The following is a 23713-nucleotide window of genomic DNA, read 5'->3' on the forward strand; positions in this document are numbered from 1 at the left end:
CGGAGCAGCGGGGCCTGTGGGCTGTGGCCGCTGGGCCTGCGCGTCCGGAGCCTGTGCTCTGCAGTGGGAGAGGCCACAACAGTGAGAGGCCCGCATAACGCAAGGAAAAAAATAAAAATAAAAATAAAATAAAATAAAATAAAATAAAGCAGTAAAAAATAAAAAAAATTAAAAGTTTAAAACAACAACAACAAACCCAAATGGTCTTGGGAAAACTAGACATACACATACAAAAGAATGAAATTGGACCCTTGTCTTACAACACACACAAAATCAACTGAAAATGGATTAAAGATTTAAAGGTAAAACCAGATACAGTAACTCTTAAAAGAAAACATAGGGGAAAAGCTTCATGACATGGGTCTTGGCAATCATTTCATGGGTATGACACCAAAAGCACAAGCACGAAAAGCAAAAATAGACAAATGAGACTACATCAAACTAAAAAGATTCACCACAGCAAAGGAAACAATTAGCAGAGTGAAAAGGCAATGAATGGAATGGGAGAAAATATTTGCAGACCATATATCTGATAAGGGGTTAATGTCCAAAATATATAAGAAACTCCTACAACTTCACAGCAAAAAAAATCAAATAATCAGGTTATAAAATGGCCAAAGGACTTAAGTCGACATTTCTTCAAAGAAGATATACAAATGACCAGCAAGTATATAAAAAACTGTCAACATAACTAATCATGATGGAAACGCAAATCAAAATCACCTCACATCTGTTAGGATGGTTGTTATCAAAAAAGACAACAGATAAGAAGCGTTGGCCAGGATGTGGAGAAATTGGAACCCTTGTGCACTGTTGATGGGAACGTAAAATGGTGCAGTCACTATGGAAAACAGTATGAAGTTCCCTCAAAAAATTAAAAATAGAAGTGCCGTATGATCCTGCAATGGCACCTCTGGGTATGTATCCAAAAGAATTGAAATCGGGATCTCAAAGAGATATATGTATTCCCATGTTCATTGCAGCGTTATTTATAATAGCCAAGATATAGAAACAACCTAAGTGCCCATTGACAAAGGAAGGGATAAAGAAAATCTGGCATATATCTGTATATACATACATGTACAATGGAATATTATTCAGCCTTAAAAAATAATGAAATCTGCCATATGCAACAGCATGGATAAACCTTGAGGACATTATGCTAAGTGAAATAAGCCAGTCACAGAAGGACAAATACTGCACGTGTCCACTTAGATGAGGTGTCTAAAGTAGTCAACTTTGTGGAAAAATAGAGTAGAATGGTGGTTACCAGGGGTTTGGGGGAACATATGGGCATATGGAGTTGCTGTTTAAGGGTATATAGTTTCCAGTATGTAAGATGACTAAGTTCTAGCGATCTGCTGTACAACATTGTGCTTACAGATTACTGTACTGTAACCGTAAAAACGTGTTAAGAGGGTAGAACTCATGTTAAGTGTTTTTACCACAATAAAAAAAAGGAGAGAAAAAGAATAGTATGGTGCTTAGGAGGTAATCTACATCTTTGTTTGAACCAGGCTTCATTTTAACTAGCTATCCTACCTTGAGCAAATTACCCTTGCTATGCCTCAATTTCCTTTCTAAAATGGGGATAATCATGCTTGTCTCGCAAGATATACTGAGAATTAAATAAAATTTTGTCTGTAAAGCAGGTAGAACAGTGCTTGGCACATGATAGGCAGTCAATAAATAGTAGTTATTATAAAAAAATGAAAAAGAAGCCTCCCAGCACAATTACATAAGGGGGATTGATAAAATGAGAAAATATGTTCAGAATATGGAAAGGGAGAAAACTAGAATGAACCCTATGGTGTTGACTGGGATATAGCAGAGTGAACTCATGGCCAAATAGATAGATAGATAGATAGGTAGATAGATAGATAGATAGATAGATAGATAGATAGATAGATATGGATATAGACATAGATATATTATGTGTGAGTGTTGTGTGTGTATAAGCATGTGAGTAAAAGAGTATAAAAGAAGCCTCTAGAGGGCCAGGGAGCAGCAACACACTGATAGCAATATCCACACCTAGCGCCCAGATTTGGCTTCTAAATACTATTTTCCATGAAAGGGAACCAAGGCTTCTCAGAAAAATGACTGATTTCAGGACTGGATAACTGAAAGTATGAGATGAACCTGGACCATCTTGTGCCAGAAAGTAAGGAAGTGCACAAAAAATGATGGGGACACATTAAAGGGACACAGAAGCCAGGTTGAAGGAGTCCCCACTGGTCAGATCTAGGACAACTTGAGCATCAAAGTAAACAATGATAGTAATGGATTATAACCCATTGAATAAAAGAGGAAGCCATAAGTCTATACTGATATAAATAAACAGGTGAACAATTGAAAGTTTGATGGGAAATGGAAGCTTTACATAGTCTCAAAGGACTTCCCCACAAAATATTTATTAATTACAAAGAATAATTTCACAGTGGAGAAGCCTGGCACATACCACTTTAGTCAAGTGATCGGAGTGAACTCATCAGTAATAGGACACACTGAAATCGAGCTCCACCTGACAGAATGAAGAGTACAGTGTCACTTCTGTCATAGGCCTGCCAAAGGTATGTAATCTGAATCTAATCATGAGCAAACATCAGGCAAACCCAAGTTGAGGGACATTCTCCAAAATAACTGGCTCATAGTCTTCAAAAGTGTCGAGGTCTTGAAAGTCAACAAAAGACCAAGGAACTCTTCCAGACTGAAGGAGATGGAGGAGACGTGACAACTAAAAGCACCATATGGGTCTGAACTAGATCCTTTTGCCATAATAGAGCCTTTGAGGACAACCGGTAAAACTTGAATGGGACCTGAGGATTCGATGTTAGTAATCTATTAATGTGAATTTCCTGATGTTGATGGTGGTGTCATAGCTAGATAGGAAAATATCCTTGTTGGGCAAAAAAATACACATGAAATCATTCAGAGATGATGGGGCATCAGGTTGGTGACTTACTCTCAAATGGTTCAGGAAGAAAAATCCAGGACATTCTGTATTGTACTTCCAGCTTTTCTGTAAGTTTGTGATTGCTTCCAAAAAATAATAATAAATAATGAAAAGAATGTCATGGTCATGAAAGGCAAGGACAGCCTCAGGAACTGTTTCAGATTAAAGGAGGCCAGATAGAAATGACAAATGCAATGTCTGATCCTGAATTACATCCTGGAACCACCACCCCCCCAACCAGTTCTTTTTGCTACAGAAAATATTATTTGTACAAGAGGAGAACTATGAATATTTTCTGTAGGTTAGATAATAGTATTTTATCAATATTAATTTCCTGATTTTAATAGTCGCACTGTGCTTATGTAAGAGAAATATTTTGTTCTGAGAGATACATGCTCACGTATTTAGGGTTAAAGGAACATCATGGCTAAAATTCACTCTCAAGTGGTTCAGAAAAAAAAGAGAAATATGCATATATATTGAAAGGAAATGATAAAGCAAATTAATAAACTATTAACAATCGGGGAAGCTGAGTGAAAGGAACATGGATGTTCCTGCAACTTTTCTGTTAAGTCTGAACTTATTTTATAATCAAAAGTTATCAAAAAAGCACATACACTTTATCCTGGCAATTCCTTTGCTTAAAAAATACCCCACATGTATATAAAGATACATGGGTATTCACTACAGTATTATTTGAAATAGCTGAAGACCAGGCTCAAACAAACTGTCCATTGATGGAGGTTTTCCCACATCACAAAACATTGTGTAGCTGTTAGAAATAAGGAGAAAATCACCTCACACTCATTAGAAGAGCTACTATTTAATTAAAAAAAAAACCCAGAAAATGACAACTGTTGGCCAGGACGTGGAGAAACTGGGAACCCCTGTACAGTGTTGGCGGGAGTGTAAAGTGGCCCAGCTGCTATGGGAAACAGTATAGAGGTTCCTCAAGAAAATTAAAAACAGAATTACTATACGCTCCAGCAATCCCACTGCTGGGTATTTATCCAGAAGAATTGAAAGCAGGGTCTTGAAGAGATATTTGTACACACATGTTCATAGCAGCACTCTTCACAATAGCCAGGAGGTGGAAGCAACCCAAATGCCCACTGACAGATGAATGGATAAACTAAAATGTGGTATATACACACAGTGGAGTATTATTCAGCCTTAAAAAGGAAGGAAATCCTGTCACATGCTACAACATGGATGAAGCTTGAGGGCATTATGCTAAGGGAAATAAGCCAGTCACAAAAGGACAAGTCCTGTATGATTCTACTTCTACGAGGTATCTAAATTCATAAAAACAGAAAGTAGAATGGTTGTTACCAGGGGCTGGGGGAGAGGGGAAAAGAAGAGTTGTTGTTTAGTGGTTATAAAGTTTCAGATTTGCAAGTTGAAAAAGTTCTAGAGATCTGTTTCACAAACAATGTCAATATACTTAAACACTATTGAACTGTACACTGAAAAATGGTGAAGACGGTAAATTTTATGTGCCTTTTATCACAATAAAAAAGGAGTAAATCTCGATGTTCTGCTATGGAAAGATCTCCAGAAGAGATAATTAAGTGAAAAACCAAGGTGAGAAATAGCATGTGTGCTATGATTCTGCGTGTGCCTGCCTGTGTGTGTGAAAAAGAGGATATATGTTTGCCTTTGCCCTTAAAAATTCTGGATGGATACATAAGAAGCTGTAAACAGTGGTTACTTCTAGGAGTGAGGCTGGGGGTTAAAGAGGGGAAAAGTATTTCTACTTTTTCATTTTACTTTTTATTTTAAAGTCTTCTGCACTTTTTTTTTTTTTTACCATATGCACATATTACATTTCCAGTAAATGTTTAACATTTTAAATAATGGCTAATAATGGTGCCAGGCATCGCTCTAAGAATGTGCATGGAGTAGCTTATTTAATCTGGAAAGTAACTCTATGAAGTAGGTCCTTTATTAGTATTATTGCCATTTTATAGAAGGGAAATGGAGTCTCACAGGGGTTGAAGAACTTAGACTCTAAATCCCACCATTTTAACCACTACTCTATGCCTCTATGCTTCTTATAAAAAGGAGTCACTCTTCTTCCTTTTGTTAAAGACAAACTATACATATATACATACATATATGTAATATATATATTATATAATCTTTAAGCACAATACATGCTCATTAAATGTAAAACAAAAATGTAAAAAAAAAAAAAGCTAAAGTGCAGGGGAAAATCTAACTCTGGATCCTGCCAGCTGAAGACCAGCCTGTTAACCTTCTGGTGTATGGCCATACAGTCCTCAACATATGCACTATTTTCTGGCCTAGTTGAGATTATATTGTACATACAATTTTGTATTCTGCTTTTCTTCCTCTCCATATAATGTCATTTTCCTTTTAAAACATCTCTTCTCAAGTCCTCTTATAAATAGTCATAGTGTTTTTAGAGCTGGTAATGAGGGACCCAGATTCATTTTAGGGAAGAGGAAGAGTAATAAAATCCTTGGAAAAGAAAAGCATGGAAAAAAGTTGGGAAGAAAAAAGTGTGGGTCTGCAGTCACTAAGAAATGGCTTCTGTTTACTTGTTCATGACTGTGAAAGTCTAGATTCTGTTTTCCCTTCTTTCTTTATTTTTATTATATTTTTGCTCTATTCATATTTGGACAGTTTTGTTGGGGTCAGTATGCCTAAGTGACTGTGTCTGGGGAACAGGCAGACATTCTGGAAAATTTTCCAGGAATCCAATTTTAGGAAAACTGGAAAACCAAAAGTAGATTATTGCTGTTTTAAGCTACTAAAAAAAAAAAAAAAAGGATATAATGATGGTGAGTCCTAGAGTATTACAATGTTAGACCCAAAGTACAGAGATTATCTAGCCCAGTTCCCCCTCGTTTTACAGATTGAGAAACCGAGCCCCAGAGAAGTAAAATCAATCACTCTACTCATGAGCGACAACTACTGAGCCCGCGAGCCACAACTACTGAAGCCCGCACGCCTAGAGCCTGTGCTCCACAACAAGAGAAGCCACCGCAGTGAGAATCCCCTGCACCGCAATGAAGAGTAGCCCCCGCTCGCTGCAACTAGAGAAAGCCTGCATGCAGCAACAAAGACTCAACACAGCCAAAAATAAATACATAAATTTATTTAAAAAATAAAAATTAAAAAATACTTAGGAGTTAACCAAAGATTAACTTATACAATTATAAGTTATATAATTAACTTACACAATGAAAACCACAAAACATTGCTGAAAGAAATTAGAGAAGACACAAATAAATGGAAATACAAACCAAGTTCATGGATTGGAAGACTTAATGTTGTTAAGATATCAGTACTTACCAAAGTGACCCACAGATTAAATATAATCCCTGTGAAAATCCAAATGACATTTTTTGGCAGAAAGAGAAAAACAGTTCCTAAAATTCATGTGGAATCTCAAGGGCCTCTGAATAGCTAAAACAATCTTGAAAAATAACAGAGCTGAAGGACTCACACTTGTTGATTTCAAAACTTACTGCAAAGCTACAGTAATCAGAACAGTGTGGTACTGACATAAAGACAGACATAGACCCATTAAACCGAATAGAGAACCCAGAAGTAAACCCTCACATGTATGGTCAAATGATTTTTGACAAGAGTGACAAGACCATTCCATGGGGAAAAAACAATCTTCTCAAGAAATGGTGCTGGGAAAACTGGATATCTACATGTAAAAGAATGAAGTTGGACCCTTACCTAACACTGTGTACAAAAATTAACTAAAAATGGATCAAAGACCTAAATATATGACCTAAAACTATAAAATTCTTGGTGCAGAAGTTTGAATTAAACTCCTTAGTTGGTGTCTCATCATTTGAGCCTCAAAAGGTATATCTGTTGTTTCATTTGTTTGCTCTTTTTTGCTTTATTCCCTGCACCCATAATCAGTTGAATGTATTTAATGACTAACCTTTGATTTATGTGTTTTTTTAAAACAGCTCCATTCAGTTTTAATTTACATGTCATAATATTCACTCATTTGAAAATATATAATTCAGTGATTTTTAGCAAATTTATGGAGCTGTGCAAACACCACCACAATCTAGTTTTAGAACATTTCCATCACCCCCAAAGGATCCCTTTTGCCCATATGCAGTCAGTGCCCCTCCTATTACTAGTGCCAGGCAATCACTAATCTGCTTTCTGTCTATAGATTTGCCTTTTCTGAACATTTTATAGAAATAAATGACTGCAATATGTAAAAAAAAAAAAAATCAATCACTCTAGGCCACACAGCTATTAAAGGCAGAGTCTGCACTAAATTTAGGTCTCCTGATTGCTAGGCCACTGTTTTATAAAACTTCTGAAACCCTTTAAAATCAATTAATTAATCCTTGTAAGAACTCAGTGAAGTAGGTTAGTGTTATTTATTCTGACTTTAGAGCCATTTACTGAAAAAGTGATTAGATGTCTGGAAGCCAAAACTGATTCTCCTGTAATTAAACATGTTTTTAATCACTCCAAAAAGAACAGACTATTAAGTAGGCTTATCATCTTAGGAATTACCTCTCAGTTTCTTTGCACAACCAGTTTAAACATCACCACTCTCACCCAGCATCTTAAATTCCTTTTATGTTAGGCATAAAGCCCGTATTTTCATGGTAATATTAAGCAAATGCATAGCCCTTAGATTAGCCGTGTCTCAGTGCTCCTCTAGTCCTCAGCAAATGAGTGAGCGGGGGGGATGGGGAGTGTGTCACCACTGGACTTGCATAAATTATTAGAACGCATCCATTTGCCTCTTGGTTTTCCTTCCAAATGACTTCCTTCGGCTGCAATTTCCTTTTGGCTCTTTTGCTATGTGGAATAAGGAGGGGACACACAATAGATTTCTTTATGTAATTTATTGTGGTAATTATGTCTGAATATGATAAAATAGTTTGCCAAAGCAGACTTTAATTAAGATTTGCATAGAAGATTCTTTAATCACTAAAGCAAATAAGTTGGAATGTTGAGTTCACAGTTGGAATGGCAGTGGTTGTATTATAGAGCTAGGGAGTAGGTGGGTTTGGAGTTCAGGGCCCCTTGTCTTTCCTTTCTCAGATTGCCTTGCTTCTAGTATTCACTGCTCTCATGCTGTCAGCTTTGGCATTCCACCAGAGCTTGTCCTTTCCAAAATGTATCTCTAGTGCCAAAATTATTTCCTGCCACCATGAAAATGCCCAGGCCCCCAGTTCCCTGATCTCAGCCAGCAGGAGACAAGGGATTAGAGACAGAGCTGAAAGAAACCTTGGAAGGCATCTCATTTGATTTTATAGATGGGGAAACCGAGGCCTAGAGTGGCATGGTCATGTGTCCAAGGTTAATAGCAGAGCTGGAATTCAAATACCCTGAGAAATGATTTAACCTAGGTGAGTCTTAGCTTCCTCCCCTGTAAAATGGAAATCAAGATATTTACTCAGGTTACTATGAGGATCAAATACAACAAAATAAATGAAAACACTTTGAAAACTGCTGTTTGTACAGGTACCTTAAAATTTATTTTTCCTATTAAGCTATGCTGCTTACCTTATGCTAAGGGTTGATAACTAATAAACGTTAGCATGTGGATCTTCCAAGTGCGATCTGCATTTTGAAAGAGGAGGTCCTGAGGACACATCTAACCCTAGAGGGAAAAAATGGACAGAGAAGCATTCCAGGTGCCCCTCAAAGCACTTAGCTGGGCAAAGCCATATATTTTAGCGGTAAGAACAAAGCCTGCTTTCAGAGGCCAGGGAGCTAAGAACTTTGTAAGGAACCTGAAAAACTGCCCACACAGTCATTCTATCACCTAGGGTGGGGTTTGATTACATTAGCTTAAAAGCCCCCTTTAACTCTGGAGTTCTGTAATTGTGTGATTCCAGTTGATTCATTTTTACAGCATACAGTCCTGTTCATGTGCTTTCTCTTCAGACCCAGAAACATGAACACCTATAATACGTCACAAATTGCTGTCCTGATCTTATTGTATATACTTTTTTTTTTTTTTGTAGTACGCGGGCCTCTCACTGTTGTGGCCTCTCCCGTTGCGGAGCACAGGCTCCGGACGCGCAGGCTCGGCGGCCATGGCTCACGGGCCCAGCCACTCCGTGGCACGTGGGATCTTCCCGGACCGGGGCACGAACCCGTGTCCCCTGCATTGGCAGGCGGACTCTCAACCACTGTGCCACCAGGGAAGCCCTGTATATACATTTTTTATTGAGATATAATTAACATATACATATATTGTGTAAGTTGGAGGTGTACAATGTGGTTTAATTTATCCTGATCTTAAAAAAAAAGAAAAAGAAAAAGAAAAAAGGACCCAACACACTCACACGATAAGCACATACACACTCGCAGGACACTTTAACAAGCTGGGTTTTTGTAAGTTAATGTAAACATGAAGGAAAAAGGGCCACAACCTCTGGCCTTTAAACTGCCAACCTTAATGGAGTAAGTTTGAGTATTACTTAATGATACTTGGCAAGAAAGAAAATCCCAGTCTCAGTCTCCCCCAACCCTTCAGTTATTTGGATGAGATGAAGTCCAAACCAATCATTGCAGTCAGTGGCCTGATGTCTGTGTAGCAATGTGAATGGAAGCAGAATTGTTACATTCTACTTGGAAGCACCTGATGGAGGGATCAAATAAAAGTTTTTAAAAATCACATGTTTATGCCCCCCATATAAACATGTGATTCAATGAATGAATAAAATACACCAGTGTGATTTACAGCAGCGAAGACACAGAAGCAACCTAAGGGTCCATCAGCAGATGAATGGATAAAGAAGATCTGGTGTATATATACAATGGAATATTACTCAGCCATAAAAAGAATGAAATATTGCCATTTTCAGCAACATGGATGGACCTAGAGATTACTATATTAAGTGAAGTCAGACGGAGAAAGACAAATATTATATGATATCACTTATATGTGGAATCTAAAGAAATAATACAAATGAACTTATTTATAAAACAGAAGCAGACTCACAGACATACAAAACAAACTTATGGTTACCAAAGGGGAAAGGGGGGGAGGGATAAATTATGAGTTTGAGATTAACAGATACATACTATTGTATATAAAATAGATAAACAACAAGGACTTACTGTATAGCACAGGGAACTATATTCAATATCTTATAATAACCTATAATGGAAAAGAATCTGAAAAAGAATATATACATATATATATACATATATATATAAAACCAAATCACTTTGCTGCACACCTGAAACTAATACAACATTGTAAGTCAACTATACTTCAATTAAAAAAAATACATCAGTGTGTTGTAGGTCAGGATTAGGAGGGTAGGAAGCAGGTTATTCCAGAGCTCTGTGGTGGAGGTGGAACCACTGGAAATGAGGCTGCAGGCCAGATCACCAAGGATTTTATATGCTTTGCCATGGGGTTTGGATCTTATCCTGAAAGCAAAGGAGGGCAGAAAGGAAGTAGAAAAGGATTCGAAGCTGGGATGGGCTTTGGAGTTGGAGTGTGGTGGCATGATTATATTTGTGTTTTAGCGACAACTCTGGCTTCTGGTGTAAAATGGATGAGGAGGGGATATTTGGAAGGCCAGCCAGGAGGGTGCAAGGCTAGAGGCAAGCAGCCCGGTTAGGAGGCTCTTCGGCAGTTGTGCAAACAGGATGGGGGCCGGAGCAAGGCAGTGGTAGCAAGCAGAGATGGAGAGAGATTTAGGACAGAAGGAGCAGGCAAAGAGGTCTCAGTAGAAGAGAGTGAAATTAGTACCCCCGCCCCCAAGCAAAACCCAATGACATTTACCAGCTAATCAAGTAGAAAACAGACCCTTGTGGTAGCAGCAGCAGTGAGAAATAGTCCCGGGGTGAGTTGACAATAAATCTAATATGCATCAGCCGTGTGATATGGCAGTCAGGAAAGCAAATGCCATCCTTAAGAAGCCAGAGTAGAAGAGTCTAGTGGCTGGACAAGGGACACGATCAGGCAGAAGCGTCTGTGCCTTGGGGTTGGGGCGATGGGGGGGGGGAGGTTAGACTCAGTCCCTGCTTTCTACTTTTGAAAGATATAAGGGAATTGGCTTCAACTCGAAGCAGAGCCTTGAACCCAGGTCTTTGGAGCAGACTCTAGTCTGGAAGAATTGTGGGGCCGGAAGACTTGTCTTCAAATTGTTGGACCACCATGGGGAAGAGGGGCAAAGCTGGCTTTGCGTGAGGTTACCAGAGGGCCGGTTTCACTCAGCCTCAAGCCACGAGGCAGAGACCCAAGCGGTGGTCTGTGGAGCCAGTGAGTCCTTGTCATTGGAAGTTGTTCAGACTAGAGGGCAGGGACCCCGTACGTGGGAGAACAAAACCAAAAGCCCAAAGCAAAAACAACCAGTTCGAGGATAGAGTCAGTCAATGACCTTCGATGTTCTTGCTGACCCTGTGGTGGCCAAGCGCGTGCTGGCCAAGCGCGTGTACATTTCTCAGCAGTCCTGCCTCAGGGATGAGGTGGATAACGGTACCTTTCTCGTTCGCTTTCTTATACTACTTTATTCAAAGCAAATAGGTCATGTGGAGGTCGGCAGACCAGGTGAGTTGCAGCCTCTAAATCACTGTAATTCCGTCCAGGGGTGGGGGGTGGGGGGAGCCTGGCAAAGCCTTGCAACCCTCAAGAGCAACCGCGCAGCGGGATAAACTTTGGCCGGGGCTTTGCCGCGCGAGAGGGGCGGGGTTACTTGAATGGGTCTTCAGGAGAAGGCGATTGGTCCCGGGGGAATCGAAGGGGCGGGACTAGTCTATTGTTGCCATTGGTTCTGCGGGCAAGTTGAGGGATGGCAGCGAGGGGGGCGGAGCCCGCGAGGGGAGGCAGTTGACTTGGCGAGGGCCCACCGAGGGGAGCTAGAGGGCCGGCCGGCGGGCGAGCCCGCAGCCAGGAGCCGGGAGCTGGGAGTCGGCAGCCTGGAGCCGGGAGTCGGCTGCGCGAGCTCGCCAGGGCCGCAGCTGGGCGAGGGGCGCACGGGGCGTTGGCACCCGGACGCGCGCCTGCGTCGCCGACTTGGATGCGGCGGGGGCGCTTCTGTGCGCTCGACGCGAGCCATTCAACAGCTGGCTTCGCGGGCTACAGTCGCAGGAGCAACTGGGAGGTTTGCAGGTTGAGACTGCGGCGATTGGAAAGAGGCGGCGGCAGCGGCAGTCCGGGTACCCCAGCGGAGACCCGAGTGGAGACACAGCGGCTTCCCAGGCTCCCGGTAAATGCCCTCTGCTCTGCTTGCAGAGCAGCAGCCACGTCCCGCTGCGTCTCGGCCGCCTGGCCGGCCTGGCCTACGGGAGCTGGGTGCCTGCAGACAGGGCTACTCCGGACACTTGGCGGGGATTGGGGAGGGGATGCTCAGGAGACCCGGGTCGCTCCGCCAGCCCCTTCAGAGTCAGTTTCCAGAGATGCACCTGGGCTCTTCCCCTGGTCCTCTCCCTTCACCCTAGACCTTGCCGCAAGTCCCCCGGTCCTGGCGCCGCACTAGGGGGCGCTCTGGCACCCACTCAAGGGTTCGCTTCGGCCGCTGCTCCCGCCGAGGTCACTCGAGGCATTCCCCTGGGGTACCGCCATTCTCCTGGCGGTGGCATCCCGCTAACGGGAACTGAAGGTGCCCTCCTGTTTGGTCCACACGCCACGGGCTGGGCGCTCCGCTTCCCCGCCTGCTCCTGTGCACTCATCCAGTTAATCAGCAGCAGGGCCCCGCCGCCCCCGCCGCCCTGTGACCCGGTCCTTGGCTTCAGGGATTTGTCGAGAGTCTCGCTTGAGGTTTCCAGCGCGGGTGGAATAAAACTGTTCCCAATCTGACTGGGGTAGCAGGGCTCACCCACGGTCACGGGGTCCTGAGCTTGCTTCCAGGGAGGAAGCAAGTCGGAGAGGCCCATGCTGTAGGAGAAACTGCCATCCCCGAATGCGGGGCAGTCAGGTAGTCTTGGTCCTTGGGACTCGCATCTTCTTTACATTTGGTCTCCTGCATTTTGCGATTTGCTTAAAAGCCAGCCACTATCGGAGAACTTTTGAATGCTGCTAACTCCGAGGAGTGAGATTTATTGGAACACCGGGTTCCAGCATGAGGACTGGTTACCCTTTGGACTTTTTCACTTTCTCTGTGTCTTTTCTAGATTGAGAATAAGGTCTCAAAGATCAGGCCCATTTTTCCCTGTTCTTCTCCCTGCCTCTGATCTAACTTTGGAACTTCATGCTGTTGAGAGCGTAAACTTGTGCAGGGATAGGGCTCACTCTTCATGCTGAGAAAACCACTCTTGGAGATAATATAGTTGGGATTTCTCCAGTTCTGAATTTTTTATTTGCTTTTTAAAAAATGTGGCATTCCAGTAGTAACACTGTTCTGTGCCCTGTTTCTTTGTTTGGGAGGGAGTCCCTCAAAGTGTGGAGTGACTTGAAGCATGGAGTAATGGTACATGAAGATATTTTTACTTTGGCTCTTGTTAAGCACAGAGAAAGTGGCAAGTGGAATAGGCCCGCTGGCACGGGTGCCCAGGGGATGCCAGCTATCATGTATATCAGAGGATGGGTAGGGCTGACTGGAGGTGGAGTAACATGGGGGGGAGGGGCAGAGCCAGCAGAGACCATCTTGGCTCCTGTGATGGGGCATGAGATTTCCATGTAGTCCCAGCCAAAGAGCACACCTGCAGTGTGGCCCATTTGTCTGGGTTCCCTGTCATACACTCATGCAAAGAGAGTGGCCTTTGACTGGCTTCATGTGTCATCTTCAGCATCAGAAGGAAAGGCGAGGCGCAGAGATTTGGGAATGTGAAGGTAATGGTGGTGGCAGTGGTGGTGGTGGTGGTGGTGGTGGTGTGTGTGTGTGTGTGTGTGTGTGTGTGTGTGTGTGAGGGAGAGAGATTTGTTTCAGATGCTGAAGCAGCTCTCTGCCACGGAGACTGGCTACGTGTTTGTCTTCCCAGCATGCATTCCTACCTTTGCTAGAGAGAGGGACTTTCACTGAGTTGTTCCAGAGCCAGTGTGGTTGAGCAACTCTCTCAGTGTCCCCTTTGGGCCTGTGTCAGTTCGGTGTTATATCCAACATGCTCCTGGAACTTTAAGATGCTTTAAAGCAAGCTGGAGGCTGAGGTAGACTAATGCCTGGGGCACAGTCTGAGCAGACGTGGACCGCATGGAATCCAGTGGTGTTTTGCTCAGAAGAGACAGCGTAAGGGCTGGACCACTTACAGAGAAGAAGGTCAGCCATAATAATAATAGGCTTTTACCTTAACTGAGCACTTATGAGCGTTAAATACTTTCTTGCATCATTTTCCTTAAACCTTCAAACATTCTGTAAGGTAGGCACTATTATCACCTTCTGAAGCTCAAAGAGGTTAGGTAAATCACCCAGCTGGTCAATGGCAGAGGTGGGATTTGAACCTGGGTCTGGTTGACACCAGCCCTTGAGCTCGAAAGCATTTTACTGTTTCATGTCACAGAGGAGGTTTCATAAATGAGGTGGGATGTGAGCAAGGCTTTAAAGGGTGGGTGGGACTTACACAGGGAGAGAGGACATTTGGAGAGAGGGGGTGGACATGTCTGAAGGAACTCAGGGGAGACTGGCCCAACTAGAATGGGGGGTAGACACAGGGCATGATGAAATATAAGGCTGGTGAGGTGGGGTGGAGTCGTGTTCTGGAGAGCCTTGAAAGGAACTTGTGACTTGATGCAGTAAGAATGAGGGAGAGGTTGAGAATTTTTGAGCAAAGACCAAGGCAAAGCCAGTCCCAATCCCTTGGTGTGCCCTGCCTGGGTCCCTGAGCCCACCCCTGCCTTGCTCTTTCTTGAGAACCTTGCCCAGTTTTTTTGTTTTTGTTTTTGTTTTGTTTTGTTTTTTTGGCTGCATTGGGTCTTCGCTGCTGTGCGTGGGCTTTCTCTAGTTGCCTAGTTGCGGCGAGCGGGGGCTACTCTTCATTGCAGCATGCGGGCTTCTCACTGCGGTGGCTTCTCTTGTTGCGGAGCACGGGCTCTAGGCTTGCGGGCTTCAGTAGTTGCAGCATATGGGCTTAGTAGTTGTGGCACACGGGCCCTAGAGCAGGCAGGCTTCAGTAGTTGCGGCGCATGGGCTCAGTTGTTGTGGTGCGTGGGCTCTAGGGCGCGTGGGCTTCAGTAGTTGTGGCACTTGGGCTCAGTAGTTGTGGCTCGTGGGCTATAGAGTGCAGGCTCAGTAGTTGTGGTGCACGGGCTTAGTTGCTCCACAGCATGTGGGGTCTTCCTGGACCAGGGATTGAACCCTTGTCCCCTGCATTGGCAGGCGAATTCTCAACCACTGCGCCACCAGGGAAGTCCAGCATATTTAACTCTTGTTTTAAAATTTCCTGAACCTCTGGGGAGCACTGGGTACATGTAACCAAGAAGAAGGAGCAAGCTAGGGGTCCAGGGTCAAGTTCAGCCCTAGATGGGTGTGCTTCAGCCTGTACAATATTTTATAAAGCAATTGGATTAGGGACCAACGTTGAAAAACCACAGAGCCCAATAAAAATCAGGATTTTCAGCGTCTCTTGAAATGGCAGAAGACTTGGTCAGGGATTCGCTAGGCAGGGCTGTGCAGTGCTGACTTCTTAGCCAGGGGCACGTCCCCCACGTCCTGGGACGCATCTGACCCCGTGGGTTCCAGACCCCTACTCTAGGGAAACAAACCCCCACTCAGGAAGATGCTAATCCAGGATTGGCTTCTTTTCTTACTGTGTAATTAGGGAATTGTCAGACCTGCAGAAGAACTGACTCTGAAATGCAAATAGTCTTAACACACAGGAATGCTGTGGCCATGGCTGGGAAGGGCTACTGGCCAGGAACTGAGCATCATCCTTACGTGGTACCTTTCCTCTGGGCTGGGGTTTTGAAGCCCACTCTGCTAGGGTCCCCGAGAGATAGACTGGCGGGCCTTGCTTGGACTCAGGTTTTCTTTCCACTGAATACTTGGTGTGAATAGGATCTGGGTCAAAATGATGAAAAGAGTTCAGGGGCAAAAACCAACTAAGAAATGATGACCTAAGAAGCAGTGTGTTAAAAAGGTTAATCTAGGGCTTCCCTGGTGGCGCAGTGGTTGGGAGTCCGCCTGCCGATGCAGGGGACACGGGTTCGTGCCTCGATCCGGGGGCATCCCGCATGCCGCGGAGCGGCTGGGCCCGTGAGCCATGGCCGCTGAGCCTGTGCGTCCGGAGCCTGTGCTCCGCAGCGGGAGAGGCCACAGCAGTGAAAGGCCTGCGTACCGCAAAAAAAAAAAAAAGGTTAATCTGGACTTCGCTGAAGGCACTTCGTATGTTCTAGAGGGACAGGTACGAGCCATTTCTGTGCTGGCATCTGGGGTGATAAGTCTTCACTGTGCAGATCTGTCCAGGCCCTGCAGGACATTTAGCAAGTCTGGCTCCCTGCTCACCCAGTGACAGCGGTGCCTGTCCCTGTGCCAGTTGTCGTGACAACTACAATCAACTGTAACTATGCACGTCCCACCACTTTTGCAGGGCACGGTGCTAACACATTTGAAAACCACTGAAGTCTAGTCCCAGGAATTCTAGCACTCATTTCATGAGGAAGAGTGTTAAAGCCATTATCACTTCTTTGTGGCCCACAGTATCCTGTGCTTCCCATGGCACTCACTATTTTCTTCCTTAGATTGCAGTTGTCTTAATTTCTTTCACTTTCTAGACAGTTCTTTGAGGGTAACTCATCACTGTAGCCCCCAAAGTGTCTTAAATGGAGTAGCTGCTTGGTAGGTGCACTTGACTGATCTCCACGTTCACTGATTAATGTTAGTGGCTTTGGGAGCCTTGAAAGAAAAAGCAGCTCTGTATTAGCATTTCACTGTTCGTCTCCATGAGCTATTATTAGTATTTTCAATATGGGAGCCACACCTTTTTTTTAAAAAAAATGGAAGTAGAGTTGATTTACAATGTTTTGTTAGTTTCTGCTATATAGCAAAGTGACTCAGTTATACAAATATGTGTGTGTGTGTGTATTATTTTTCAGATTCTTTTTCATTATAGGTCATTACAAGGTATTGAACATAGTTCCCTGTGCTGTACAATAAATCCTTGTTGTTTTTCTATTTTAAATATAGTGGTGTGTATCTGTTAATCCCAAGCTCCTAATTTATCTCTCCCCCTGCCTTTCCCCTTTGGTAACCATAAGTTTTTTTTCTGCGTCTGTGAGTCTGTTTCATATGTAGTTGATGAGCAAATTCTTTGTTTCAGGTAAGAGTTAGTATTGTTAAGTCCCTACCATGTGCCAGGCTCTGTTCTAGGCTCTGAAGAGAAAATGGTGAAGCAGACAAAATACAGTCCCTACCTGCTCTCCTGGAACTTACAGACTGGGGGGTGGGGTGGGTTTGGTTTTATTTAAGCCAAACATGTCTGCTTTTGATTTTTTTTTTTTTAGGATAAGTGGTATGTATATATTCGCCTTTTAAATGTGAATGTTTAAAAGTAGGCAATTTATGTGTTTCCACAACTGACATCTGATGCGGACCTCATTCTCTCCCCCTCTTCCACTCTCCTCTTTTCCCTCTTTTCATACTCTTGTATTGGTTCTAATAAATGTTGCTTTTCAAAAAAAAAAGAAAGCAGTAAGCAAGGCCAGTGTGACTGGGACTGAGAGGACAAGGACAGTAGGGGAAGAGCATACAGGATGGGTTGAAAGAGGTAGGCAGGGGTTGTATTTGAGGAGAAGCAGTTTGGATTTGGTTCAAAGCATGCTGGGGAGCCACTGAAGGGTTTTTTTTTTTAATTAATTAATTTATATATTTATTTTTGGCTGTGTTGGGTCTTTGTTGCTGTGCGCAGGCTTTCTCTAGTTGCAGCGAGCGGGGGCTACTCTTTGTTGCGGTGCGCGGGCTTCTCATTGTGGTGGCTTCTCTTGTTGTGGAGAACGGGCTCTAGGCGCGCAGTCTTCAGTAGTTGCAGCACGTGGGCTCAGTAGTTGTGGTGCACGGGCTTAGTTGCTCTGCGGCATGTGGGATCTTCCCGGACCAGGCCTCGAACCCGTGTCCCCCGCATTGGCAGGTGGATTCTTAACCACTGCGCCGCCAAGGGAAGCCTGGTTGTTGCAGTCATCCAGGTTAGAGATGATGGTGGTGTGGACCCAGGGGGTAGCCGCAAAGACGGAGATGGATTTGGAATGTACGGTCAAGGTGGAGTCGAATGGGCTTGCTGAAGGACTGAATCCGAGAGGAGGCGAGGAAGAACGCCTGGTTCTGAGCCTGAGCACCTGAGTGAAGGGTGGCTCAGTTTAGGGAGATGGGAGTCACTGGGTGGGGGAAGTAAGTCTGAGGTGGGGGGCAGGTTTGCAGGGGAGGGAAATTAAGGTTGAGATGCAAATGGAACATTCAGCTTGGAGACATTGAATAGGCGGTTGAATATCAGTGTCAGGCTTGGCTGGAGCTTCAGGCTACAGAAAAATTAAATGCAAATTAGAGCCACTTTAAGTCACCACTATATACTAACAAAGGTAGCAGAAATCAAAACGATAAGGATCCAATGTGAACAGGGCTGCCAGGAAATCAGGCATGTTAACACTGCTGATGGCATGATAAACTGACTTTATCTTCCAGGAGAACCTGACAATATGTAATGAGCCATATAAACGTATGCCTAGCCTTTGACATGGGAACATATTTTGAGGAAACAGTTTTTTAAAAGATCTGTACAAAGATTTTCATTAGAGTTGCTTGTTCTCATACTAGCAGTACGGAGTGGTAGTGGTACTCTTTTGGAGAGGGTAGTGTTCTTTCGAAAGAAAAAAGTTGGAAAACACAAATCCCCAGGAAGGGGGACTATCTAACCAAATATATAGTAACCCTATAGCGTTTCTATAGACTGTATCTCTATATAGAATTTCTACAGAAATTTCCTGTAGGCACGAAAAATGAGAAATGTGTTGATCACGTGAATATCTGGAATTGTTATTCAGCAGGTGCAAAACCCAGATTGTGATGGTCCATAAGTACAACCGTGTAAACCTCACACGCTGTTCGTGCTGAAAATCATAAATATACAGTTGTTTTTTAAAACCACCTCATCTGCTTTTGACTTTGTCCCTCTTTCTCTCTGGCAGCGTTCCGTGGTCAGGATGCCACGACACAGTGGTCCACCATGAAGAGTTCACATGAATTGTGGCTTCTCCAATCTTTCTTCCCTTGATCACATTTTCGCCAGAAGGTATTAGGTAATATCCTCTTCTGCAGGCCTTATATTCAAATAAATTTACCTTGGGATTTTAAAAAGGTTGCGAAATACCGCGGTTCTCACAAACTGCTTAGAAGTGCAGGGTACGGTCCCATGTAAAGGTTGCTTTTCCCCTGTAGGTGGCGACTTGTGGGCAGGAATTTTGCTGGTAATCTTCAGAGAAGCAAAACGCTGGTGACTTGATGACATGCATTTCCCACAAATAATACTCCGACTCTTCAGCGAGTGAGGCAAAAGTACAGAAGATAGCCACATTCCCTTAAATCCCTGATAGCTTTTTTTTTTTAATGTGAAGAAGAGAAAGCAATGAGTCTACTTTAGTAGCATCAAAGTAAATCAATCCCAGGTTTAAAGTGGTATTCCTAGCTGGAAGTGTCTAGAGAGAGGTGTTCTATAACAAAAATATTCCTGGTGCTAAAAAAAAGGGGCAAAAGACCAAAAGATTGGTGAGATGGGTCTGCCGACTGCCCTGTGCGCATTTTAAAAAATAGCTCCCTCTCTTGCAAACATGGAGTGACTCCTGTACTTACTAACAGAGTGAGTTACGTAAATGCAATATGCACAGAAAGGCCTAACACAAACCTTTCTTTAGGTTAATTTATTTTTAAATTGAAGTATAGTTGAGTTATAATATTGTGTTAGTTTCAGGTGTACAGGATAGCGAATCAGTACTTTTGCAGATTAGATTCCGTTATAGGTTATTACAAGATACTGGGTATAATTCCCTGTGCTGCACAGTATATCCTTGTTGCTTATCTATTTTATGTATAGTAGTTTGTATCTGTTAATCCCATGCCTCTAATTTGTCCCTCCCCACCTCCCTCTCCCCTTTGGTAACCATAAGTTTATTTTCTATGTCTGTGAGGCTGTCTTTTTTGTATATATATTCATTTGTATTATTTTTTAGATTCCACATATAAGCGATATCATATAGTATTAGTATTTCTCTGTCTGACTTATTTCACTAAGCATAATATTCTCTAGGTCTATCCACATTGCTGCAAATGTCAACATTTCCTTCTTTTTTATAGCTAATTGGGTTAATTTATTTTTATTAGTCTCAGAAACACTTTGCTTTGACCAACATTATTGCATAAAGGAAACATTTGTATGATGTTTTTTTTTTTTACATCTTTATTGGAGTATAATTGCTTTACAATAGTGTGTTAGTTTCTGCTTTATAACCAAGTGAATCAGTTATACATATACATATGTTCCCATATCTCTTCCCTCTTGCGTCTCCCTCCCTCCCACCCTCCCTATCCCACCCCTCCAGGGGGTCACAAAGCACCGAGCTGACCTCCTTGTGCTATGCGGCTGCTTCCCACAAGCTATCTACCTTACCTTTGGCAGTGTATATATGTCCATGCCTCTCTCTCGCTTTCTCCCAGCTTACCCTTCCCCCTCCCCATATCCTCAAGTCCATTCTCTAGTAGGTCTGTGTCTTTATTCCTTTCTTACCCCTAGGTTCTTCATGACATTTTTTTTTCTTAACTTCCATATATATGTGTTAGCATATGGTATTTGTCTTTCTCTTTCTGACTTACTTCACTCTGTATGACAGACTCTAGGTCTATCCGCCTCATTACAAATAGCTCACTTTAGTTTCTTTTTATGGCTCAGTAATATTCCATTGTATATATGTGCCACATCTTCTTTATCCATTCATCCGATGATGGGCACTTAGGTTGTTTTCATCTCCGAGCTATTGTAAATAGAGCTGCAATGAACACTTTGGTACATGACTCTTTTAGAATTTTGGTTTTCTCAGGGTATATGCCCAGTAGTGGGATTGCTGGGTCATATGGTAGTTCTATTTGTAGTTTTTTAAGGAACCTTCATACTGTTCTCCATAGTGGCTGAACCAATTCACATTCCCACCAACAGTGCAAGAGTACCATACTGTTTTGATTACTGTAGGTTTGTAGCACAGTCTGAAGCCACGGAGCATGATTCCTCCAGTTGTGTTCTTCTTTCTCAAGACTGTTTTAGCTCCTCAGGATCTTTTGTATTTCCATACAGACTTTCGAATTATTTGTTCTAGGTCTGTGGAAAATGCCCTTGATATGTTGATACAGACTGCACTGAATCCATAGATTTCCTTGGGTATGATGGACATTTTAACAATATTAATTCTTCCAATCCCTGAGCATGCTATATCTTTCCAGCTGTTTGTGTCATTTTTAATTTCTTTTATGAGTGTCATATAGTTTCCTGGGTACAGGTCTTTTACCTCCTTAGGCAGGTTTATTCTTATGTATTTTATTCTTTTTTATGCGATTGTAAATGGGATTGTTTCCTTAATTTCTCTTTCTAATAGTTCACTGTTAGTGTATAGAAATACAGAATTTATATATAGAAATCTATTGTATCCTGCAAATTGACCAAGTTCATGTTTGAGCTCTAATAGCTTTTTAATGGTGCCTTTCAGATATTCTCCTGTCCAGTTTTCCCGGCACCACTTGTTGAAGAGGCTGTCCTTTCTCCACTGTACATTCCTGCCTCTTTTATCAAAGATAAGGTGACCATATGTGTGTGGGTTTATCTCTGGGCTTTCTATCCTATTCCATTCATCTATCTTTCTGTTTTTGTGCCAGTACCATACTGTCTTGATTACTGTAGCTTTGTAGTATAGTCTGAAGTCAGGGAGCCTGATTCCTCCAGCTCTGTTTTTCGTTCTCAAGGTTGCTTTGGCTATTCGGAGTCTTTTGTGTTTTCATACAGATTGTGAAATTTTTTGTTCTAGTTCTGTAAAAAATGCCAGTGCTAGTTTGATATGGATTGCATTGAATCTGTAGATTGCTTTGGGTAGTAGAGTCATTTTCACAATGTTGATTCTTCCAATCCAAGAACATGGTATATCTCTCCATCTGTTTGTATCATCTTTAATTTCTTTCATCAGTGTCTTAAAATTTTCTGCATACAGGTCTTTTGTCTCCTTAGGTAGGTTTATTCCTAGATATTTTATTCTTTTGGTTGCAATGTTGTCAAAAGCTTTCTCTGCATCTATTGAGATGATCATATGGTTTTTCTCCTTCAATTTGTTAATATGGTTAATCACATTGATAGATTTGCGTATATTGAAGAATCCTTGCATTCCTGGAATAAACCCCACTTGATCATGGTGTATGATCCTTTTAATGTGCTGTTGGATTCTGTTTGCTAGTATTTTGTTGAGGATTTTTGCATCTATGTTCATCAGTGATATTGGCCTGTAGTTTTCTTTCTTTGTGACATCCTTGTCTGGTTTTGGTATCAAGGTGATGGTGGCCTCGTAGAATGAGTTTGGGAGTGTTCCTCCCTCTGCTATATTTTGGAAGAGTTTGAGAAGAATAGGTGTTAGCTCTTCTCTAAATGTTTGATAGAATTCGCCTGTGAAGCCATCTGGTCCTGGGCTTTTGTTTGTTGGAAGATTTTTAATCACAGTTTCAATTTCAGTGTTTGTGATTGGTCTGTTCATCTTTTCTATTTCTTCCTGATTCAGTCTTGGCAGTTTGTGCATTTCTAAGAATTTGTCCATTTCTTCCAGATTGTCCATTTTATTGGCATAGAGTTGCTTGTAGTAATCCCTCATGATTTTTTTTATTTCTGCAGTGTCAGTTGTTACTTCTCCTTTTTCATTTCTGATTCTATTGATTTGAGTCTTCTCCCTTTTTTTCTTGATGAGTCTGGCTAATGGTTTATCAATTTTGTTTATCTTCTCAAAGAACCAACCAGCTTTTTTATTGATCTTTGCTATCGTTTCCTTCATTTCTTTTTCATTTATTTCTGATCTGATTTTTATGATTTCTATCCTTCTGCTAACTTTAGGGTTTTTTTGTTCTTCTTCCTCTAATTGCTTTAGGTGCAAGGTTAGGTTGTTTATTCAAGATGTTTCCTGTTTCTTAAGGTAGGATTGTATTGCTATAAACTTCCCTCTTAGAACTGCTTTTGCTGCATCCCATAGATTTTGGGTCATCGTGTCTCCATTGTCATTTGTTTCTAGGTATTTTCTTATTTCCTCTTTGATTTCTTCAGTGATCACTTCGTTATTAAGTACTGTATTGTTTAGCCTCCATGTGTTTGTATTTTTTACAGATCTTTTCCTGTAATTGATATCTAGTCTCACAGCGTTGTGGTCGGGAAAGATACTTCATACAATTTCAATTTTTTTGAATTTACCAAGGCTTGATTTGTGACCCAAGATATGATCTATCCTGGAGAATGTTCCATGAGCACTTGAGAAGAATGTGTATTCTGTTGTTTTTGGATGGAGTGTCCTATAAATATCAATTAAGTCCATCTTGTTTAATGTATCATTTAAAGCTTGTGTTTCCTTATTTATTTTCATTTTGGATGATCTGTCCATTGGTGAAAGTGGGGTGTTAAAGTCCCCTACTATGAATGTGTTACTGTCGATTTCCCCTTTTATGGCTGCTAGTTTTTGCCTTATGTATTGAGGTGCTCCTATGTTGGGTGCATAAATATTTACAATTGTTATATCTTCTTCTTGGATCGATCCCTTAATCATTATGTAGTGTCCTTCTTTGTCTCTTCTGATAGTCCTTATTTTAAAGTCTACAAAAAACAAAAAAAAAGTCCCCTACTATG

Source organism: Lipotes vexillifer, unplaced genomic scaffold (genome assembly GCF_000442215.2).
Source record: "Lipotes vexillifer unplaced genomic scaffold, Lipotes_vexillifer_v1.1 scaffold560, whole genome shotgun sequence".
Classification (NCBI taxonomy): domain Eukaryota; kingdom Metazoa; phylum Chordata; class Mammalia; order Artiodactyla; family Lipotidae; genus Lipotes; species Lipotes vexillifer.